Source organism: Anas acuta, chromosome 2 (genome assembly GCF_963932015.1).
Source record: "Anas acuta chromosome 2, bAnaAcu1.1, whole genome shotgun sequence".
NCBI classification, from domain to species: Eukaryota; Metazoa; Chordata; class Aves; order Anseriformes; family Anatidae; genus Anas; species Anas acuta.
The window spans coordinates 38,411,928-38,420,001 of NC_088980.1; the positions used below are offsets into that span (position 1 = coordinate 38,411,928).

The 8,074-nt window shown below is 41.8% G+C and overlaps 1 long non-coding RNA gene across 1 annotated transcript; it reads left to right on the forward strand.

The window, feature by feature from the left end:
• Positions 1-1,859: 1,859 nt before the first annotated feature.
• Positions 1,860-2,649, forward strand: LOC137851695 (uncharacterized). Its single transcript, XR_011093367.1, has 3 exons — positions 1,860-2,115; positions 2,202-2,374; positions 2,488-2,649. It is a non-coding gene; the product is annotated as an uncharacterized lncRNA (long non-coding RNA).
• The last annotated feature ends 5,425 nt before the right edge of the window (positions 2,650-8,074 follow it).

The window sequence follows — 8,074 nt, forward strand, 5'->3', positions numbered from 1 at the left end:
AATTCCTTCTCTTAATTTGTTGTTGTTGTTTTCGTTTTCTTTTCCATACAATCTTAAAATGAAGGTCCCATTTTCTGGCCTTTGGCAGATTGCAAACATGACGGAACACTTCACATTATGTAGATCATGTTTGTCTGAAATGATAATATCATACGTATAGTCTGCTGCAGGCTCAAAAGTAGCCTAAGCCTCAGGTACTGTTCTATGCTTTTGCTTTTGTTACTACATCCTTGTAAGACTTCAACAGGGAAATTAAATTATCCTATACAGAAGAAACACCATAGAGAAGAAACTTCAGTTGTTAGGGCCTGAGTCTTAATGAAATCAAAGGCAGGGATCTTACTGACTTGAAGAAAGAGGCTTTAATCTATCCTTGTTTGTTTACTAATGAAGGAGCATGAAAGACACGCATGTCCTTGTCTCTGAAGAGGAGGTGAAGGAACAGCTAGTGCAAGGAAGACAAAAATCAGTTGTGCCAGACTAATAGGTGGTTGGCTCTGAGTTTGGAGACTGTAATCTTCTTCAGACTTCCAGATCTAGAGCAACACATGTACAGAAGCTCCCGCAAGCCAGCCAATCTTCTTCCCAAGACCTGCCAGAAAACTGCTGTCCTGGTTTCAGCTAGGATAGAGTTAATTTTCCTCCTAGGAGCTGGTAGGGTGCTATGTTGTGGATTAGGATGAAAAAAGTGTTGATACCATGCTGATGTTTTAATTGTTGCAGAGCAGTGCTTACACCAAGCCAAAGACTTTTCAGCTTCTCGCTCTGTCCTGCCAGTGGGCAGGCTAGGGGTGCAGCAGGAGCTGGGAGGGGACAGACCCAGGACAGCTGACCCAAACTGGCCAAAGGGTTATTCCATACCCTCTGATGTCATGCTAAACAATAGATAAGGGTGGCTAGCCAGAATGGGGGGGCCGTCTGCTCAGGGTTAGGCTGGGCATCGGTCAGCAGGCGGTGAGCAATTGCACTATGCATCACTTATTCCGTACACATTAGTAGTAGCAGTACTATTATGGCTGCATTTTTTTTCCTGTCTTAAGAAACTGTCTCTGTCTCGACCCACAGGCTTGGTTTTCCTATTTCTCTCCCCCATCCCAGAGGGGGAGGGGGGAGCGAACGGCTGTGTGGTGTTTAGCTGCTGGCCGGGGGAAACCATGACAAGAGCAATGTAGTCATGTAACCAAATTAAAGCCAAAACTTCCAGCCCAGTCCTTGACCTGAATAGGGAGTGAGGATCCAGATCCTGGCATTTATACACGATAGTTTATATACAGCCAAAGTAAATGCAGTAGTCACAGGTCATGGGGCTAGATTTTGAAAAGTCCTGCATAAAGAAGAGATCTCAGAAAAGCAAATTTGAATAACATAAATGTCAATAAAAGTAGTTCTGATTGCTATATTCTTTATATGTTGCGACTAGACAGATGAAAATACATGATAGCAATTTTTCTTTTAAGGTTATTTTCTTTTACTTATTTATTTTATTCTTTTTGTTTGTTTATATATATATGTTTTAACAGACTCTGTGCCTTTAAGGTCATTTTATTTTTTCTTTGATTTATTTATTTGATTTATGTTTATTTATCTTATTTTAACAGGCTAATGTACTAATTTTCCTAACAGAATGACTAACAGAAATATGACCCTTGTGCACATTTTATAATTAATTCATTAGGTCAACTGTAACCACTAAGCCCCTTGTCAGGTTATTTCTACTAGTGATAAGGAGCAATAGACCTTAAAACTTTGAAGCCAGGTAGATGAGCTTATTCCACAAGGTCTCTTGGCTCCACCTTTGTTAAGTGAAACCTGCCAGGTGTGGGTCATTTGACCTTTGCTATATAGGAAGCCTGAGGACTTGTGGGAGAATTGCCTCCCCAGGAGAGACTGAGGCTTGGGTAGCCTAGGGTGTTTTTCTCTCGTGGTGATCGTGGTGAATTGGGCTCAGTGTTCCCTACTAGTCTGCTTTTCATTCATGTTTTCTGCCCTCTCTGTGAAATAGTTTTAGAGACTCTATGAGCTAGTTACATTGGTGGTGCCTTCTTCAGAAAAACCCTGGTGGCACTATTTCACTGCGAAGTGCTGTGGAAGTGACTCGAGTTCAGAAGACAGTAGGTAAGTGTTCCTGGGTTCTGTGGTTGTTACTGTTGAGGAGTTTGAGTACTTCCTTCACCTTGTCTGTTTTCTGTGAAATTACTTAGGTGGATTCTAAGCTCCCTTCCAAGCACTAGAGGAAAAAAAATAAAAAGGCCTCAGAAGCCCAAGTGCACACAGGTCAGCCTGACATTGAAGAAGGTTCTTAAGTATTTGGAAGACTGAAAAATGGGCTGTGTGAAAAAGGTGCCTTAATGTGAATACAGATTTTTGCCTTGTGGTAAGTAGAAACAGGTTGGGATGGATACTGGTGGAAAGATAGCTACTTTGACTAAGTGGAAATTGTGAGAATGTGCTGTTGTTCATAAAAGAAACTGTTTTCACAATATGCAGGTCAAAAGCAGTATGAAGAAAGTCTGTCATCTTCCCTTCAGGCCTGGGTTTCTGCTGGGGACTGCTTCATGAAGAGGTCCAGCAACTTAAAGAGAATTGAACTTCCTCCCAAGCTCTATGAACCAGAGTCTCAGCTATCAGGGGTAAGCAACTTTCTGTGCAAGACAGGAGGCGCCCGGGTTCCGCGCCCGCTGCTTACACCTTTTAACTTTTAAACCTGAGAAGCAACGGGTAGTTTCTACATTGCCCTGGTGAATAGTGTAATCTTCTGTACTTTGCTTCTATACAAACAGCTCAAAATTTTAAAGTCATGTTGTCGCTCATACCACCAAACAACCTTGCACGGTATTACGTGTTCCCCCCCAGATAGATCTTGCCTTGAATGTGAGACCAGACAAGGAAATAATGCCAGCACAAAAATTAATCGTAAATACATCTCTTTTTGGCTTTTTTTGTTTTGATGCTTTGTGGGGCTTAGCTGTACTTCAGTGAGAAGAATGTCTTCTGATGTGAACTGAAATTATACCTCTATGCCACAATGTCCCTCTTTTTTATTTATTTATTTAATATTTTATTTGGGGGGGGGAGAAGGGGTTAGGGAGAGGAAGGTGTTGATAATTCCTAGTGGATACCTGAAGGAGTTGCAAAATAAAAAAAAAAAAAGGTGAAGGAAACTTTTTGCTGTTGTTTCTCTTTTCCATCTGGTCATAAAATGAAGGTCCCATTTTCTGTCTCTTGGCAGAGTGCAAGCGTGCTGAAACCGTTCACGTTACATAAACTGTATTTGTCTGAAATGATAATATCATACCTATAGTCTGCTGCAGGCTCAAAAGCAGCCTATGCCTCCTGGACTGTTTTACGTCTTTGCTTTTGTTACTACGTCCTTGTAAGTCTTCAACAGGGAAATGAAATTACCCTATATAGAAGAAACACCATCCAGAAGAAACTTCAGGTGCTAGGGCCTGAATTTTCACTGAAACCAAAGGCAGGTATCTTACTGATGTGAAGAAAGGGGCTTTGATCTATCCTGGTTTGTTTACTAATGAAGGAGCATGAAAGAGATGCATGTCCTTGTCTCTGAAGAGGAGGTGAAGGAACAGCTATCGCAAGGAACACAAAATTCAGTTATGCCGAACTAACAGGTGGCTGTATCCCAGCTTGGAGACTGCAACACAGAATCACCTAGGTTGGAAGAGACTTCCAAGATCACGTAGTCCAACCTCTGACGTACCACTACCAAGTCCTCCACTAAGCCGTATCCCTAAGCTCCACACCTAAACATCTTTTAAAGACCTCCAGGGATGGTGACTCCACCACTCCCCTGGGCAGCCTGTTCCAATGTCTAACAACCCTTTTCGTGAAGAAGTTCTTCCTAACATCTAACCTAAAACTCCCCTGGTGCAACTTTAGCCCATTCCCCCTCGTCCTATCACCAGGCACATGTGAGAACAGACCAACCCCCACCTCGCTACATCCTCCTTTAAGGTATCTGTAGAGTGTGATAAGGTCGCCCCTGAGCCTCCTCTTCTCCAGAACGAACAAGCCCAGCTCCCTCAGTCGCTCCTCATAAGACTTGTTCTCTAGATCCCTCACCAGCTTTGTTGTCCTTCCCTGGACTCACTGGAGCCCCTCAATATCCTTCTTGTAGCGAGGGCCCAGAACTGAACATAGTGCTTAGGGTGCGGCCTCACCAGAGCCAAGTACAGGGGCACAATGGCTTCCTTAGTCCTGCTGGCCACGCCATTTCTTGTACGAGCAAGGATGCTGTTGGCCTTCTTGGCCACCTGAGCACACTGCTGGCTCATATTCAGTTGACTAGCCACCAGTACTCCCAGGTCTTTCTCTGCCAGGCAGCTTTCTAACCACTCAGATGGCTTTTCCAACCATCTTCAAACTTCCAGATCTAGAGGAATGCTTTGGCTGGAGCCTAAAAGCCGTGTGCACGTAAGCTTCCCCAAGCCAGCCAACCTTCTTCCCATGACCTGGCAGGAAACAGCAATGTAGGCACGTAACCAACTTAAAGCCAAAACTTGCAGCCCAGTCCTTGACCTGAATAGTGAGTGAGGATCCGGAGCCTGGCATTTATGTGTGATAGCTTCTATGCAGCCAAAGTAAATACACCCCGGGTGCCCTGAGCTGGAGGACCACGATGGTGGGAATGATCAACTCCCAACTGACCCTGAACTTGTGCGGGATTTGCTGCTCCACCTGAATCTATACAAGTCCGTGGGACCGGGTGGGATTCATCCCAGGGTGTTTAACAAGCTGGCTGATGCCATCACGGGACCTCTCTTGATTATTTTTCCATGATCTTGTGAATCTGGAGAGGTCCCAGCGCGGAACCTTTAAGGTCTGCCTTTAAGGTCATTTTCTTTTTTATTCATTTCTTTATTTGTTTGTTGTTGTTTTTTTAACAGGCTCCGTACTAATTTTGCTCACAGAATGACTAAAAGAAATATGACCCTTGTGCACCTTTTGTAGTTAATTCATTAGGTCAACTCTAACCACTCAGCCTCTTGTCAGGTTATTTCTATTAGTCATAAGGAGCAATTGACCTTAAAAGACTGAAGCCAGACAGATGAGCCTATTCCACAAGGTCTCTTGGCTCCCCCTTGCTAAGTGAAACCTGCCAGGTGGGGATCATCAGATGGGGATCATTTGACCTTTGCTATCTAGGAAGCATGGGGGGGGGAACAGCAAGGGTCAGGTTATCTAAGGTGCTTTTCAATCGTGGTGAAATGGACTTGGTGTTTCCTAGTAGGCTGCATTTTTTCCTTCAAGTTTTCTACTATTTCTGTTTTTACAGACTGTATGAGCTAGTTACATTGATGGTGCCTTCTCAGTACAGTAAAACCCTGGTGGTACTACTTAACTGTGAGGTAATTTGGCAGTGACTCAAGTTCAGAAACTGGCAGGTAAGTGCTCCTGGGTTCCACAGTTTAATGTTGAGGAGTTTGAATACTTCCTTCACCCTGTCTGTTTTCAGTGAAATCACCTATATTGATTCTAAGCTTCCTTCCCAGCTGGTTTAAAAAAAAAAAAAAAAAAAAAAAAAAAAAAAAACTCAGAAGCTCAAGTGAATACAGATAAGCCTGACTTTAAAGAATGTTCTAAAGTGTTTGTTAAAGGCTGTATGAAAAAGGTACCATAATGTGAAGGCAAACTTTGGCTTGTGGTAAGCACAAACAAGTTTAGGTAGATATTAACTTGTACACAGTGCGCCATCATCATATGTCAGCTCATTGGCAGTAATGGCTTGGAATGAAGATGAGGAACCCAGTGTGGATGAATTGGCTAAATAACTATGGCAGTACAAACAAAGTCTCCCCTCTTCCCTACAGGCCTGCATCTGGGCTGTGGAGAAACTGTCTGAAGAAATCAACCAAGTTAAAGAGAATTTACCTTCCTCCCTAGCTGTACAAACCAGAGTCTAAGCTATCACAGTTAAGTGTCATTCTTTGAAACAAAAACAATGTAGTGGGTGGAAGTCCCATGCAGCGCAGGGAAGTAGCAAATTAAGTCCTTGTTTTGCTTTGCTTGTGCATGTGGATTTTGCTTTACCTAGTAATCTGTCCTTCCATGAGTTCTCATACTTTTTTTTTTTTTTTGAGTTCTCTCACCCATCCCCCCCCCCCCCCCCAGAGAGAGCAAGAGAGTGGCTGTATGGTGCTCAGTTGCCTGCCAGAGCTAAACCACATAATGTTAATTTTAGATGTTCAGTATCAACTGCACTGTTGCGCGGATTTGTTCACAATGTACACTATTCACTAATATAGATTTGGCTAACAGTATAATAGTGAGGATCTGCTAACAACTGGATACATGTACTTCCCACAATAAGAGTATCTTCAACTCAAAACTTTGTCACTCATTCTAAATAGCAAGCCTTTATTACAGAAAGGCAGTTAATCTTCTCCTATTTTGTAAGGTGTCCTTGAGAGGAGGACATACGTGATTTCAAGGCACTTCCAGTTTCCTAGGATACCATTTATATTGCCAGAGCCTTCCAGTCTGAATGTTGTCTGTTTCCTGAAGACATCATCCTACCAGCTGCTGCTTCTTCATCCACTTAAAAACACTGTTAAAGCCATAAAACAAAACAGAAAACATAGGTAAGACTGGCAACAGCCAAGAAGGAAATGATCAACTAAACAAAAAAGTTCCTGACTTTTTCCATTAATGAAAGAAACAGGTGCATAAGGGCAATTTTATTTCTCCTATCTGTGAGATCGATACCTAAATGTTTGCTTGCAAGAAAAATAACCAAAACTTAACATTACTAAGGTCATCTTCTGTCCGTGCAAGGCCTAATATTTCTTTGGCAGAGAACTAAGAAAACCAGAATGGGTTTGTTATTTGGAATTATTTATTTAAATACTGTGAAATGTTTAGAGTAACAAACAAGCTAGTATTAGCAGCTTTTTGAGATAAGGAATATTTGTCATTTAGCACGTTACAATCTGATGTTAACACATTGCTACCTTTAAAGTGGAACATTTTTTTTTTTGTAAGCCTCTAAATATTGTGATAGCTATTAGCTGCTGTTCATTTAAGGACAGTGATGTAACATGGCTGGAATTTCAGAAGCAAATCTGCAGAACCTGTTATATTTTTATTATATATTTGGACGCTTTCCAGTTCATGCTGTCAGTATAAGACTAAGATGGGCAGTAGCATTCAACTATTTTTTGATGCAGCTTAACAGTTTGTTTGGAAGGCCTTGGGCAATTTGATTAGCGCTTTTTGATGGAGCTGTGTCATCAACATGAAGTGGAACAGTTCTGCTTATAAGTATCTGGCAGGAGATCCGAGTTTCTGAACATCACACAAGCATAAGCAATAAACAACATGTTATTGTACATTCCATTTTATATTTTTATAGCTGAAGAAAGTTAATAATGCATGAGCATCCAATAGGTTTCCATAAAACTTTTCCTTCAAAATAAAACTACAATCTACAGCTTGTGGCAGTGTAAATGTCTGTACTTCATATCTGTGAGCACATATCTCTTGAGGCAACAAGAACCTGGGCTAAATTCTGGCCTTGCTGAAGACAGAACTACACTAGACTCAGATGTGCCAGCATCTCACCCTGGTTTGTAGGAGTGAATTGTGGTGATGTTGCTGCTCTGGAGACATCAGGTGCTGCTACTAGGCAGTGCAGATGGAAAAGCCAGCTCTTTCTAATACTCGGCTACCCTCTTGTTCTCCCATGTTGGGGTTGCAGAACAGATATTGTGTAGATTTTACTGCACTAGGGAATATGTATGAATTCAGACTTCCTTATGCCTGGGCTCTGAATGTTTGCTCTTTTTTTTCTGCCAAGAAAGTCTTTAATATTAATCATCCATAGGTGTACTGGATTTATTGGATAGAGGTTTATGACTGATGCTTGTTCTTATTTTGTCCTGAACTGTTACAAACTCGTAACAGGTGGGCTGCAGGGTGGGATTTCTGTGCAAGGAGCACTGTATGAACACTGTTTTCTGAAAGTCTGTAGTAGCATTTATAGATCCATAAACAGAAAAAGAAACACTTTGAAATTGTGTTAGACCTCACTGAACTATTAATGCCAAAGTAATATTTA